This window comes from Hemitrygon akajei, chromosome 6, assembly GCF_048418815.1.
Source record: "Hemitrygon akajei chromosome 6, sHemAka1.3, whole genome shotgun sequence".
In the NCBI taxonomy this organism is placed as follows: domain Eukaryota; kingdom Metazoa; phylum Chordata; class Chondrichthyes; order Myliobatiformes; family Dasyatidae; genus Hemitrygon; species Hemitrygon akajei.
Genome location: NC_133129.1, coordinates 38286512 through 38300278, shown reverse-complemented (window position 1 = coordinate 38300278; position 13767 = coordinate 38286512). Strand labels below are relative to the sequence as shown.

At 41.7% G+C, this 13767-nt stretch overlaps 1 protein-coding gene and 1 long non-coding RNA gene across 2 annotated transcripts in view; one reads left to right on the top strand and one right to left on the bottom strand.

The window, feature by feature from the left end:
* Positions 1 to 13767, top strand: part of sorbs2b (sorbin and SH3 domain containing 2b) — a 452225-nt gene that overhangs the window by 119486 nt on the left and 318972 nt on the right. The window lies entirely within an intron of this gene.
* The window catches only part of LOC140728977 (uncharacterized), a 43247-nt gene continuing 40974 nt past the window's right edge, over positions 11495 to 13767 (bottom strand). The window contains exon 4 of the long non-coding RNA XR_012099227.1: positions 11495 to 12974. This is a non-coding gene — a long non-coding RNA (uncharacterized lncRNA). The remainder of the gene's footprint in view (positions 12975 to 13767) is intronic.

Here is a 13767-nt window from a genome sequence, read left to right as displayed (position 1 = left end):
GATGGAGGAGGGAAGAATAGAAATAGCAGAGAGGCTGGGTGGTTTTAGTGGGAGAAAATAAAAGGCTGCAGATGATGGAAAAGGTGAAGTGTGGAACCAAATAAGGGAGGTGGGGTGGGCAGATGAAAGCAGTAGGGGGATGGGACCCAGTGGAAAGAGTGTGTAGGAGGGGAAAAATGGGGAGATAGGGATGGCAGGGGTGGGTGGAGGAAAAACTAGATAGAGAGATCTTAAAATAAAGGAGCAAAATTAAACTATTCAGCCCATCAAGTCTGAATCCACTATTCAATCTTGGCTGATTATTTTTTCAACTTCATTCCCCTACCTTCTTCTCACAATCCTAAATCCCTGACCAATCAAGAACTGCCTTCAATAAAACCCACACAGTCTACACAGCTTCCTGTGGCAACGATTCCATTGATGCTATCTACTGGCTGAAGAAATTCCTCATCACTTCAGTTTTAAAAGGAAGCTTTATTTCTAGGTTGGGTCCTAGACTCCTGCTAATGGAAGCATCTGCTCCACAACCATTCTATACAGAAGAGAGAAAGAAAGTGAGGGAGAACAGCTTTCCTAAAATTGGAAAGTTCAGTGTTAACACTATCAAGTTGTAGACTACTCAGGTGGAATATAAGGCACTGTTCTTCTAGTTTGTGTTTGGCCCTGCCCTGGCAGGGGAGGAGACTGAGGATAGACATGTCAGTATGGGAATGGGGAGGGGAATTAACATTTCTAGCAACCAGGAGCTCCAGAAGCCCATGGCTGACAGATTAGAGGTACTTGGCAAAGCTGTCAGCTAGTCTGCATTTGGTCTTACTAATGCTGAGGAGGCCTGGAGACTGTTTCTAATGGCTACATAGAAATTGACCTGAATTAGTGTTGCTGAATGTACTACACCATAGTGGCAGTGCTTTGTACTGTACCACTGAAATTTAGGTTTGAAGTTTGAAGGCAGAGTAGAAATTGCTGTTATGTCTAGACACTGTGTTTGGTACTACCAAAACAAGATGTCTTTCTGGAGCAAAAAAAAACACTTAAGTTTATTACAAGGACATCTGAGGACTAAAGGCTTGGTGCCTTTTCACCTGTCAGAATATCTGGAACACAGATTTGGAAAGGTAAATGTTTTGGGTTGAAAGTGAGCAAGTTAGGATTCTGAAGTTAAAATTTATAAAACCTAAAGGTAGACACTTGGTAAATTGCGAAATTGTTTTGTATTGTCACTTGTACTAAAGTAGAGTGAAAAAAGTCATTTTGCGTGCCGTCTGTAGAGATAATTTCATTACATCATTGCATTGAGACAGTACAAGGGAAAACAATAACAGAATGCAGAATAAAGTGCAACAGGTGCAGAGAGAGTGCAGTGCAGGATAACAATAAAATACAAGGCCATATCATGGTACATTGTAAGGTCAAGAGTCCATTTATAGTAACAAGTGGACCATTCAATAGTTTTATAACAGTGGGATAGAAGCTGTCCTTGAGCCTGGTTGTACATGGTTTTAGGCTTTTGTATCGTCTGCCCTCTGGGAGGGTGAGAAGAAAGAATGTCTGGGATAGGTGACAGAGCAGACTCGATTGGCAAAATAGCCTAATTCAGGACCTATGTCCTATAGTCCTTGATTATGTTGGCTGCTTTACCAAGAGAATGAGAAGGTAGACAGTCCATGGAGGAGACACGGAGAGGAAGCTGCTTTCCATGATGTGCTGCCCACAAGTCTTTGTTGTTTCTTGTAGCCACAGGCAGTGCAGTTGCCACATCAAGCCATGATGTATCCAAATAATAAGTTTTTTTTTCAATGATACATTGATTTAAATAGAATAGTGAGGGCCAAAGGGGACTTGCCAAATTTCTTTAACCTCTTGAGGAAGAGGAGGCACTGGTGAGCAACGTTCCCTCTAAGGTGTGGCGTGCACACATCTTTTGCTACTAGCGCACGAAGGAATTTAAACTGCGCACAAAACATTGTCATCCTCTACCTTGCTGGCACGTGTAAGTGTATCTCACAAATGCCGCATATTTGGCATGCTGTCGTACAGTATGTGAGAAAGGAGACTCATTGGTGTGTATTATTTTATTTATTTTAAACAGTGAACAACAAACTGGACTTGGTAGTTTATTATCCTTAGAATAGCTTCTGGATTACTTCAGCTTAAAAATTCAGTGCACACATATTGTCTGTCACCGGGCAATTAATTGGAGGCACAAGATTTTTGTGCACATTGGTTATTACAAGTTCGAGGGAGCATTGCTGGTGAGCTTTCTAGGCTGTGGTGCTGGACAAGCTATTAATTATGCCCACTCCCAGAACCTTAAAATTCTCTACCCTCTTGACCGCTGACGTAGATAGGAACATGAGCACCAACTACCACCGCCGCCCCCCCCCCCCCCCACCACCTTTCTGAAGTCATTGACCAGACATTTCGTTGTGCTGACATCAAGGTAAAGGTTGTCATGACACCATGTCACTAGGTTCTCTATCTCCTTCCTGTACTCTGACCCATCATTGTTTGAGATACAGCCCACTACAGTGATATCATCTGCCAACTTATATATTGAGTTAGAATCTGGCCACGGAGTCATGAGGAAAGTATGCGGCTGAGGATGCAGCCTTGTGGGAAACTTGTTTTGAGGATAAACTTGGCCTCCTCGAACCAATCCACCACCTGGTCTTAATGAAACCAAAATGAAAAGCAGTTGACTGATCTGCTAAATGAGGCCGTCTGTTTGTACTTTGATTCTATTTTTAGCCATAGATCTTTGGAAACTTGGCAGGTGGAATGGGCAGGAAACTACTGAGGCGAGTGCACATCTAGCATAGATGGTGTCCCTAAAAAGTGCAGAAAGCCCCAGAATGACCCAGAATGATCTAACTCATTCCTGAGGCCATCTATTTGAAGTTTCCCGCAACTGTCAGATGACCTGACTCCAAACAACCACCATCTGATGCCAGATAAGCAGCCCTTTTCTCAACCCAACCATCAGTGTAATCATAAACTTAGCCAACATCCTCAGTTCAAATAGAACAATCTTATCTAATTGTCCACTGCATCTGCCTGAACACAAACCATCTCAGCTGCCATTTTGCACAGAAGACAGTCGTGTCTAATAGACCTCCTGCCTGTTAATTGTACTGTGTAAGGGCCAGATTTAGTGTGGGCAGGGAATTGAGAAGCCTCATTAGTTAAAGAACTAGAGAATATTTGGATAACCTATTCTAATTAAATAACTCACTACAGACATAAAAACATTTTCTTTCTTAGTGAATTTTCTTAATTATTTACCTCTAATCTATGTTACAGTTCCTCTTTCCAGTGGAAATAATTTCCCCTTGCCCACTGCAACCAAACACTAGAGATCCCATTATTATGCTGATACATGTTATTAATTATAACAGTTACTCAAACATGACTAATCTGCTCACAAAAGAGGGCAGCAGAGAATGAACAATAAGTCCTTAGTTTGAAGTCACTGAATCAAGGCATATTTAATTCCTTTAGCCTTGTACTACAAGTTCTCTTTTCTTAATAAAAGCTGCACAACTGTTAAAACTCCATCAAGGATCAACTTTATTCACCATATTCATTCACGTGTATTGGCCAGTGCATGGTATGCAATGAAAATAACAACATTCAATAATTATAAAGAATTATATTAAAATAATATGAAAGGTTAAAGTACAGATATGGAATAAAATGTACATAAATACATGGTATTATAGTTCCTATATTTTTAGAAAATGTGTATGCCTTTTCAACATGTCATGTGCAGATTTAGATTTATTAATATATTGAAAACTAGATGCATTTCTGAATAGTTCAGTGAAGGGAAGTGTGATAGATGTTGCTTTTAATTTGCAGATTAATTGCCCTCCTCTAATTGACTTTCCAGCAGCTAATTTGGACAAATGACAGGCTCATTCTTTTTGCTATTTACTTTGGTGGACTGATGGTTCTTAATTTTGAGCTTTATGTGAAGCAGTCTGACCTGCAAAAGTTGCAGTACTTTGCACAATTCATCTCCATCCCATCCGCAAAGCAATGCTCCACTGGTGAACGTTGTTAATGGAGGTGGTACAATGCACCGGCATTTAAAGTGTCTGTATTGATTTGTTCTACTACCTGTGCCTACAGTTAGGAGGATATTGCAGGCATGGCTCATTTTAAATTGGATTTATTAAATGCTCTTTCATGCTTTGACCCACTTTCATGTCCTTACCTTTCAAAACGCTCTGATAATCATTTGTAACATTACACATTTTTGACCACAATAATGTGATCAGCATTATCTCTCTATATTAGCACCAAATATTTGGGACTGCATTAGAAGCTGGTGCTTTGCATCAGATCTTTCATGTCACGTTCGAAAGAATTAACCCGGGAAACCCAACCACACAGATATCCAAAAATGCCAAAAACACATACCATTCAAAAAGGAAGAGGAACAAGAATACAGTTGAGACTCGTAATAAAAAATGTTGTGATAAAGATAAACTCTTGATCAGAAGAAAGGAATTACTTCCCTGAAACTCTTCATCTCTCTTTGCTCTACAAGATGTTTCATGTACCTTGTGACTAAATTGTTGGTCAGCTGTACTAACAACCATCGGGTCAAAACTTGCAATCCTCCAATTACACAGGAGCTTTGCAGAATTAAACTGGATTGTTACGTAAATTTTATGATGACTCCATTGTTCACTATAATGGAGTCACACGATCATACAGAACAGAAGCAGACTCCTTGCCCAACTAGTTCATATCAACTAAGATATCCATCTAGTTCCATATGCCTGTTTTTAGACCACATCCCTCAAGCATTTTCTATCTATGTACAGGACAGTGCAAAAGTCTGAGGCACGTATAGATAGATATAGCTAGGGCACAATACTGTATTTATCAATGTGGAGTGGAGAGTGAGTTTATAAATCTGGTGGGAGCACAGAATTTTTGGAATGATGAAGATGGAAGGGTTGTGGGACAGATAGTAGAGGAATGCTAGGGGTGGAGGTTGGTGTGGGTGCAGACACATCCAGCCCAGAGACACCAGGCAAGGTCATTTTATTCCAAACAATTGGTTTATTGATCACTATAGAGTGTCTTTCTGGTGCTTCCCACTCCCTCCCCCCTCTCTTCCCCTTTCCCAGCCTCTCACTGCCCATTTCCTACTCTCAGTCCAAAATAGAGACCTGTATCAGAATCAGGTTTATCTACTCACATCGTGAATTTCTTTTTGTGGCACCAGCACAGTGTAATACATAAAATTACTGAGTCCCACCACCAGACTTGTATAGAAACAGACAGACGTACTTTATTGATTCCGAGGGAAATTGGGTTTCGTTACAGTCGCACCAAGAATAGTGTGGAAATATAGCAATATAAAACCATAAATAATTAAGTAATAATAAGTAAATTATTCCAAATGGAAATAAGTCCAGGACCAGCCTATTGGCTCAGGGTGTCTGACACTCTGAGGGAGGAGTTGTAAAGTTTCATGGCCACAGGCAGGAATGACTTCCTATGATGCTCAGTGTTGTATCTCGGTGGAATGAGTCTCTGGCTGAACATACTCCTGTGCCTAACCAGTACATTATGGAGTGGATGGGAGGCATTGTCCACGATGGCAAAAACTTGGACATCATCCTTGGCTCGTTGGCTGGCTCTCCTAACAGCACTGGACTCAGCGATGAGAAAGCCACCTGTCTTAAACAATAAACATCTAGGGTCGGTGTGATTTGGGTCCAAACAAACAGGAAAGTTGGGCTGTTTCAATTAATGGAAGCCTGATTTGAGCAAATGCTGTGTAAGTACTGCAAATACACAATTAGCAGATGGCAAAAAGAAACAGATCGTATACTCATACAATTACAAAGAAAGTATATCTACTAATTTCAGCTTTTAAAATAGTTATTAAGAGGAAAAGGAAAAGAAAAAGAAAATGGCTGATTACAATTAAACCAGTCCAAATGTGCACATTGTTGCAGCTCGTATTTTCCAAAAGTTGGGTGTGTCCCTTACTCATGGTGCTGAATTCTCGTCACCAGTCACCGGTAGAACTTCCCATCTTAGACTCCTTCGACTCACAGAGCACTCCTTGCAATTGCATCTTCCCAACAGATCAAATCCCACTGCTGTCTCTCCCGATCTTCTCTTCTTCCCATCTCCCGCCAAAAAGACCATGAGCCCCACCAATGTCTGTCATAAATCTCTCTCTGCCCAGCTTTCTCTAGAACCTTCTCTCAATTTCACTACCCTGATTGGCTGACATAACATTCCTAAGTTGAACATTACAGCCCTTTATCTTTAACTGAAACCCAAACACTATCAGCAGGACACACACTGCTTCCACAGAAAGCTACTAAATAAATACCCTACCACATTAGCAGTAAAAATCTTGACCAGGGCATTACATTCTCCCCTCGTCAAAAATAGGCATGTCCTCATTACTTCAAAATTTATCAAACCATTATTAATAACACAGAATTTCATGATTTCAGGATCTCTAACCCATTTGTAAATGGTAGTAACATATTTCACTATGGGGATTGACACAACACTCTGTTTCCCAGTGCATCATATGCCATCCTATCTGGGGATTTCCTGACTCTCTGAGACCTTTTTATCTCATCTTCAGTTTCTTCAGACTTGGGCACTCCTTGGGACATTTCCTATCTTTTTGGGGATGTGCCCCCCCATACATTTTATGCCTTCTGGCAACTCAGGTCCACCTGTCACCTGACTGAGCTCAGCTTCATTTCCAATTACATTGGAGCCCAGCTTCCCTTCACTGTCCAGCATCGTGTCCACATGTCTGCTCCTAGTCCCCCCCACTACATCTGAGTCAGGGTTGGGAGATTCAGGAATCTCTTCATCAATTCTTGAGGAGTTTGAATAGGGAAAAGTATACCACACCCCCATTTCCTCATCCTCTGAGTCCATACAGCATTCAGTGCTTGGGTCCTTTTTAGGTGTAGGATCCATGTCAGGCTCTGGATCAACACGTATCTCCTGCCCTAGGGGTAAAAGGTGGTTCCGATGGAGAATCTTGACAGGGCCATTCCCATCTTCTGGCTTCACCCAGAAAACTGGCACATTTGGCATCTGGGCTCTCCACTTACAAAATGCATAGACACCCAGTGGTCAACCAGCTTATACTTCACTGGTAGTCCCAAATTCCTTATTAAAACTCTTTCTCCAGGCTTCAGTTGAGAGAACCGAACTTTTTGTTCATATCTCCTCTTGTTTCTTTGACTTTGCTTGATAGCAGAAAGCTAGGACGTAACAATGATGGGTTTGGGGTCGGTGCACCACACAGTTCCTCACTTATGCTCATCATCCTGCTTAGGAGGAACTTGCACCTTCTCAAAAACAGCTCTGAACACCAGGTAAATGGACAAAGTTTTCAAGAAATTCTCTCAGTTTCTCTTCTTGCAGGCTCCTGTGAGCCTTCTCACAATGGGAGTATTTGTTCCCATAATAATGGATGCTTCACCCTTTTCAACTGGGTCTGGACAGACGGACACTAATGTATCAAGGGCCTCAGCTGCTCCAACATCTGCTTTTGAAAACTCCAGCTTCAACAACAAGTATCAATCATATGAGTAGTCATTAGTACTAAGGTCCCAAATCTTTTGGGCACTGAGTGGTGTCAATGGTAAATGCATCAAATACTAGTTGTAAAAGGATCTATAGAGTAACCAGAGAACCTATGTTAAGTATGGCTCTTGCATAAGTACCCTCAATCTGTGTGGATACACCAGAGCTTGGCTCCACTAAGCCTTCAGGAATTGGGTTTTGCACTTTAGTGTTTTCCTTGATGCATTGTTTCCCCCGAGACGCCAGGCTACTCCCTTACTGTGTTTCTCCAAAGTTTCCCAACTTCCTTATCTAAGTAACCGCTGGGTTACTTTCCAAAGGTTTCCCTGTCCTTTACACTCCCATTTGAAACGTCCATGCTCACCACAGTTGTAACAGAAAATACCACTCGCTTCCCTCCACACGACACCCCTGTCAGCAGCAGCCCTCTGCTTAGTACGTCCTACCAGTGGGTCCAGCTTCTTATTGGACTTATCACGCTTGGTGTCAGCACTAACCAGCATCAACCGAGATAGCTTGGCTTGCAAGTTTTTCACTATATCCTGCCTCACCTCAGCTTGTGTGACATAAAGGGTTGCTTCAGCAATAGAGGCTACAACTGAGGACTTTACCCTGCTGACGGAAGCCTCCCAATCATGTTTTCCTCCTCTCTTACTTCTCTGATCAGCTCAACAAACAAGGGAGGAAGATGTGTCTTATGAGACATATGGATGCTTAAAGCAATCACGTCACGCCCTTCATCACTTGCTCCATCCTTAATTGATTTATCTCAGCCAATTAAATAGCCCCTTTACAGCACCAGCAATGCAGCTGGCTCTCTAGACGGAAAATGTAGGCTAAAAGTTTCTCCCCTTTTTCCTGGAATGTGTGCCTGAACCCAATCATAAGCTCCTCTGGGCTGTCTGTCGTGCCAAAAATGCTTTCTAATGCTTGCATGTAGCCAGCAGACATGATCAATGGGTTCTCTGCCTTTACAGACCTCACCAACTCAGCAGTCGGAACTTTTAGACTCTCTACCAGTCGCTGTCTTTTCATATTATCTGAGCACAGCCACTCATCCAGTAACTGAGATGTCTGCTCTGCCCAAGTCGGGGGTGGGCTTGACTCCAGAGAACATCCTCAGCCTACAATAACTTCGACTCTCCGCCAGTGCACTTTGGCATTTATCTACCAGTGATATAATTACCAAAACGAACTGAGGATTTTCACCTCCTGCTGAAGGACCTTTCACATCAGACAATTCCTTTCCCTCACTTCACAGAATTGAGAACAACTTGTCTTTAAAGTCTTCACCCTCAACTGCAAGAAATTTGTCTTTAAATTCTTCACCTTTGGTTACATTCCCCCTTCTTGAAAACTATGGGTGGCCCATGGTCCCACCTCTCTAGGTGTCCATACCCTGTTAGGCAGCGCAATTTTAGTCACATCACTGCTAATCTGGATTAACATGACATCCTTACCCGCCGATTGATCAAACCACCATTCAACCTGCGTAACTTTCCCCAATACTTTGACTGAACTTAGCACTCTAACCTGGGTTGCGATATCCATCCCACTCAGAACACAAGCACTAATTGTGAGTAATCTCTTTGAATTGCACCAAAAATTAATCCCTGTGGTGTTCACAATCAAGTACCTTAATCACTTACCCCGAAACCAGTTTAAACATGGGCTTAAACACACAAACTACTTAATCATTTCTTACAGCAATTACACAGCATTCAGCAAATTGCCGGACAATAGCCCCCACAATAAAGCCCCCTCACTGGGCTCATATAGAAACTTGGCTCATTAGCCAGCTCTACTAACAGTCACTGCACTCAATGGTGAGATGGCTACCTTTCTTAAACAATATGCGTCTAGGGTCGGTATGATTTGGGTCCAACCAAACAGGAAAGTTGGGATGTTTTGATTAAAGGAACCCCAATTTGGGTGAATACCGTGTAAGTATTGCCCATACACAATTATCCGTCAGCAAGAAATAACAGATCATACACCACATACTTCTATAAAGAAAGTGTATTTACTAATTTCAGCTTTATTAAACATTTATTAAGAGGAAAAGAAAAAAGAAAAAAAACAAAAGGGCCCATTACAATTAAACCATTCTAAATGTGCACATTGTTGGAGCTCATATCTTCCAAACGCTGGGTATGATCGTTACTCACAGCACTGAACTCTCATCACCAATCACCAGTGGAACTTCCCATCTTGGATTCCTTTGACCTGCAAAGCACCCCTTGCATTCACGTCTTCTGTCAGGTCGAATCCTATGATGGTCTCTCCCAATCTTCTCTCTCCATCTCCCGCCAAAAAGCATCCATCACAAATCTCTCCACCCACATTCCTAAGTTGAAGATCATAGCCCTTTATCTTTAACCAAAACAAACACTATCAAAAGGACACACTGCTACTGCAGAAAGCTACTAAATGAAATTCCCTACTGCATTAGCAGTAAAAATCTTAACCAAGGCATTATATTACTACAGTACTGTGTAAAGGTCTTAGGCACCCTAGCTCTATATACTGTATGTGCCTAAATCTTTTGCACAGTACTGTACTTGTCCAAGTGTCTTTTAAATGTTGATAATGTACCTGCCTCAGCTACTTTCTCTGGCAGCTAATTCCACAAAAATACCACCTTAGTGTTTTTTTTAAACTTGACTCACAAGTTTCTGGTAAATCTTTCCTTACTAATCTTAAACCTTTGTCTTCTAGTTTTGGATCTCCCAACAATCTTGGGGAAAATTATCTGCATTCACCCTGCCTATACCCGTTGTGTTTTCACAGATCTCTATTAAGATCACTCCTCATTCTCCTACTCTCTAAGCCTGCTCAGCCTCTCGACATCAGGAATGTTTGTTGGATTGGATGCTGGCCTGTGTAGTGCTAGCTGTAAGCTGGGGTTCAATTCTGTAAGGCATTGGTATGTTCTTCCCATGACCATTTGTGTATCCTCTGGGTGCTCTGGTTTCCTCCTACATCCCAAAGACGTACAGATTGGGTTATTAAGGCATTAGGGTTTGTGGGCATGTTTTATTGGTGCCCTACACAAATCCCACTGATTTGATTTGATGGAAGGGATGCATTTCACTGTACATGTGACAAATAAATCTAATCTTTCACCTTTCTTTCTTCCTACTGTTCTATAGGCTTCCCACTTGGTGGGGATACTGAACCATTGTTGGATTAGTGAAGCAAAGTGTTTCATGTAAAAGACTCCACCCAAATGATCTGTTATTAACTAAATGCACTCACTGTTTTACAATGTCATAATGATACTTTAACCATGCTTCTTAAAATACATATGAAACTTATAAGAAACACTTTGTATCAATATAGATTCTCTGGTGATGGTGGTGAAACAATATATTCAATCAACGGTATTTATATACTATTATTTAAGTGGATCTTGTGCAACAGCCTGTGCTTCTGCAAAGTGTCAGTCTGAGAAGCTCATGGGATAATTTTAGACCTTTTTAAAACTAAATATCAAGTAGTGATTAAGCTCCATTAATAATATTGGGAGGTGGACACTAACAGAGCCCGTTACAGCAATTTGGGATTAGTACATAATTCCCAATGTGGGAATCTAACTTCCTTCTGGGAATAAAGCCATTTACTGTAAATTAAATAAGGAATGCTTAAGGGAGTCTATTGCAACAAAAACAAGTTGTATAAATTAAGCTTATAGAGGGTTGAGAAAGTTAAAGATAAATTGCAAAACATGACATGCAACTTGAGACTTTTTATTGTAGTTTAGAAAATATAGAGGATCTTAATTTAATCCTGGACAATTCTGGATCATCTTCCATAATTCCATTTAGTATTCCAAAAGTTGCATCATTTCAATTGAAATAATAATGTAAACCAATGGTTAAACTTTTGTCTTGCCATCAGGTTATTAAGCATTTGACTTTATTTCTTACATCTTTCACATACATGAGGAACAAAATTCTTTAGGTTACATCTCCGTCTAAATGTGCAATGTGCAATCATAGTAATTTATAATAATTTATAATAAATAGAACAGTCAATGTAACATAGAAATACACTCAAATCAGCGCGAGCTAATCAGTCTGATGGCCTGGTGGATGAAGCTGTCCCGGAGACTGTTGGTCCTGGTTTTTATGCTGCTGTACCATTTCCCTGATAGTAGCAGTTGGAACAGTTTGTGGTTGGGGTGACTCGGGTCCCCAATGATCCTTTGGGTCCTTTTTTCACACCTCTTTTTATAAATGTCCTGAATCATGGAAGTTCACATCAGCAGATGTGCTGGGCTGTCCGCACCACTCTCTGCAGAATCCTGTGATTAAGGGAGGTACAGCTCCCATTCAGCCAGTTAGGATGATCTCAATTGTGCCCCTGTAGAAAGCTCTTAAGATTTGGGGGCCCATACCAAACATCCTCAACTGTCTGAGGTGAAAGAGGCGCTGTTGTGCCTTTTTCACCACACAGCTGGTGTGTACAGACCACGTGAGGTTCTTGGTGATGTGGATGCTGAGGAACGTAAAGCTGTTTACCCTCTCAACCCTAGATCCATTGATGTCAATAAGGGTTAGGACATCTCCATTCCTCCTGTAACCCACAACCAGCTCCTTTGTTTTTGCGACATTGGAAAGGTTGTTTTTTTTGACACAATTGTGTCTGAGAGATGTTTTCTTCCTTGTAAACCACCTCACTATTGTTTGAGATGGCAATGGTGCTCCTGTAGAAGGTCTTGAGTATTTGGGGGCTCATGCCAAACAACTTCAGTCACCTGAGGTGGAAGAGATTCTGTTGTGCTTTTTTTTTGCCACAAAGCAGGTGTGTTCAGTCCAGGTGAGATCGGCAGTGATGTGTATACTGAAGAACTTGAAACCACTCACCCTCTCAACTGCAGACCCATTGATGTTGATCAGGATGAGCTGGTCTCTGTTCCTCCTGTAATCAACAATCTGCTCTTTTGTTCTTTGGACATTGAGGGAGAGGCTGATATCTTGGCAATGGATATCAGTTGTGGTATGAAGAGATGGATTAAAAAAAAACCAAAGCAGCTGTACACATTGTGCTACACTTTGGGTTAGGTTGGAGTCTATTTGTTGTTTTAATGGGCTGAACATCTTGTGCAATCACTCAAGCATGGCATACGCTCGTGAATTTACCAATAAAGTGGAGCCTTGGTCTGAAACTTCAACTGGCAAACAAGATGACTACCATTTCTGGAGATCCATATGGTAAAATGTTAAGAATTTTATTACTCCACTGGAGAGGGAGAGAGTGAGAGAGAAGGGCTGACATGTGAGAGAAGAGAAACAGTTCATTTCTGATCTCCTCCAAGCACTGAAGAAATCTGATTGAACATCTAAACGTGAATCTGCCACAGATGATCCCAAGGCTGTCTGCAAAAGAAGGACAGTTGGTCATGGGGCTGCCAATCCAAACCCATGAAACCCCAGAGTTACTGAAACACCAACAGAGGCTCTAGACATCTCATCCCTGGGAGAGGAAGGATATTTGAAGGTGGGCTACACTTGGGGACAACTTGAAAGACTGGCCCAGGACAGAGTACTCTGGCAAGCTACTGCTGGCAGCCTATGCCCCAGCAGGGATGATAGGTTTAATAAGAAGATCTAAGCATATCTTGTTACCAGTTCAGTACTGCCCTAGACCGTTCTTCTTCCTCACTCTCCTCTGGCCGCATTTCCCAATCCCCATGCATCAACCCAGCACCAATCTCTGATATGCTGACATCATCCATCTCAACTCCTTCTCTCTGACACTGAGTGGTCAGGCCTCAATACACTCAATACCACACCTCAGTGACTTCCAGGCTTGCCATGACGTTGAGCTCTTCTTCTGCCATCTCTACCGCCATGTCTATCTTGTTGACAAGGAATTTTTATTCCCTACTGATGACCATTGTGTGATTCTAGAACTCTCCCTTCTGGCCTCTTATCCAGTCTAGATCTTTTCACATCATACTGCCAACATTACATTGTCCACCTTGACTCTTCTACTCCTTCACTTACTCCAACATCTCCACCCACCAACCCCCACCGCTGAACGTGGCAGCACTTTGCTCACTTCAGATCAAACTTGACCTCATCATCGAACCAGCAGACATGCCTTTTGATAACCATGTGGAACAATCATTGTTCTAAGTCTTCTCCAGCACACCACCCCTTTGGCAAC